The following is a 2,092-nucleotide window of genomic DNA, read 5'->3' as shown; positions in this document are numbered from 1 at the left end:
GGACTAGGAGCTTCTCTGCACAGGGACCCTGTGTCCAAAGGACACGCTCTGCTCCTGGCACTGCTTTCTTGGTGGTATGAGGCCCCCTGTCTCTCTGCTCACTTCTCTCTTTTATATCTCAAGAGATTGCCTCAGGACACAATCCAATCTTGTAGATTGAGTCCTGCCTCACTGCACAATTGCTGCCCATCCTCCCTCATTAACATTACAGAGGCAGGATTTACAACATATAGGAAAATCACACAATATTGGGAATCATGGCCCAGCCAAATTGATACACACATTTTGGGGGGGACATAATTCAACCCATGACAATGACTGACTTAACAGTTTTTAGCCAATCTGTGAAAAGGTGAAGCTTTCGATGATTTTACCCATTTGTGATGTTAATATATACTGATGATTCTGTAACCTCAGATTCAGGCAGACATTAGCTCTGGCAGCATGCTTGTCTGCTTCCCACTTTTGTCTTTTTGAATATATGCCGAATAAAACTTTCTTTTTGCTCTACTAAACTTTGTGGTGTTTTTACTCTGCAACAGTACCATTATGCAAGTAACCCAATTTCTCATGGCCCCAGGACAAATCTTTAAAGCTCATATACCTACTGGTCTGGAACAAGCATATTGAAAGATAGGATGGAAAATAATACTTTGTGTATTAGATAGGGTTCATGGATTGTCTAAGCTATGGACAGGAAGCTGCAGAATCTGTATGAAAAGAGAACATGTCCACGGGCCACACAAGAACCCTCATGGAATTGGAACAGATCCGCCTAGGCAACAGAGCCACGAGCATTGATGTTTCTCACTTGGCCTTGAGTTAAGGGCCTCGTCACCAGCTCTGCCATTCCCAGGCTTTGTCCTCCAGGCTTCCAGGCCACAGGCAACTACTGGGGTTGGCAGGAAGGCTGGGAGGTTAGCCACAAGTGGGTTATTGTTATGATGACCTTTCCGGATGGTCCAGCTGGGTCCCTGCTACTGCTGATACCAGGTGGGGAGAGGACTGGGTTCAGGCAGAGTACAAATGTGCGCAGTTCTAACTTTTTGGTATTCTGTACGAATATCTAAAAAATAGTGTGCTGATGTGTGAACAGCACTGGTGTTGGGAAGTAGGAGTGTCGTGTGTGTGTGTGTGTGTGTGTGTGTGTGTGTGTGTGTGTAGTAAGGATGTCTGGGTGGTATGGCAGTACTGGGGTATGGTGGAGAGGTAGGTTATCTGTCTATGATGTGTAGGATGGGTACCGGTGTGTATGGTTTGGGGGGTTGGATAACTGGGACTGTGTGGTGGGTGTGTTAGGAATAGGTGTGGTTTTGTGAGTGTGTGTGTATGTGTGTGTGTGAGGGAAATAGATGTATCTGTGGTGGGAGATGTCAGTGTGTCTCTGTGGTGTGTGTATGTTCCAAAGTGGAAACCAACTGAGTGAGAGTGGCTTTGTCTTCCCTCCTTGACATTAGGACAGCCAGTCAGAGTTGGCTTCTTCTAATGATGATAACCTGTGGGACTGATGGCTTGTTATCGAACTATGATCCTGTACATCAGCTGTGAGACCGGGATCCAGAGACCAGCAAGCAAAATCATAATCTTTGATGCTCTTCACAACGTCAACATTAGGTTGGGTAATTTATGGTACAACCAGAAACCCAAAGTGGAGTCACTGGGATATGCCAAGTGCCTAAAACAGTGCCTAGAATAGAATAGGCCCTCAGTAAATATTTTTTGAATGAATGAATAGCCAAAGCCTTAGAAAATACTAAATGGCCACTGAAAAACAGGGCTGCTTCAATAAACTGGTCTACGCAGCTTATGAAAAGAACCAGGTAAATCGATTTGGCTACCTAGCTAGTTACAGTGATACAGAATACTCTTCAGGATAGGATGGAAAGTTCCACATCTGTTGGAGTCTTAACAGCACCAGAAATAGACAGCTTTCTGAGCCTGCTAAGTAGGTGAAAGCTCCTGCATCACCATGGAAACACCTCTCCCTCAAAGGAATAGCATTCCAACATGGATAGATGCAGCTTAGTGAACACAGTTGTAAACAAGAATGTGGAATGAGCTGACACGGTGCCATCTGGAAGGGATGAATGGA

The sequence above is a fragment of the Trichechus manatus genome, unplaced genomic scaffold (genome assembly GCF_000243295.1).
Source record: "Trichechus manatus latirostris isolate Lorelei unplaced genomic scaffold, TriManLat1.0 scaffold00001, whole genome shotgun sequence".
Classification (NCBI taxonomy): domain Eukaryota; kingdom Metazoa; phylum Chordata; class Mammalia; order Sirenia; family Trichechidae; genus Trichechus; species Trichechus manatus.
This window is presented reverse-complemented; position numbering follows the sequence as displayed.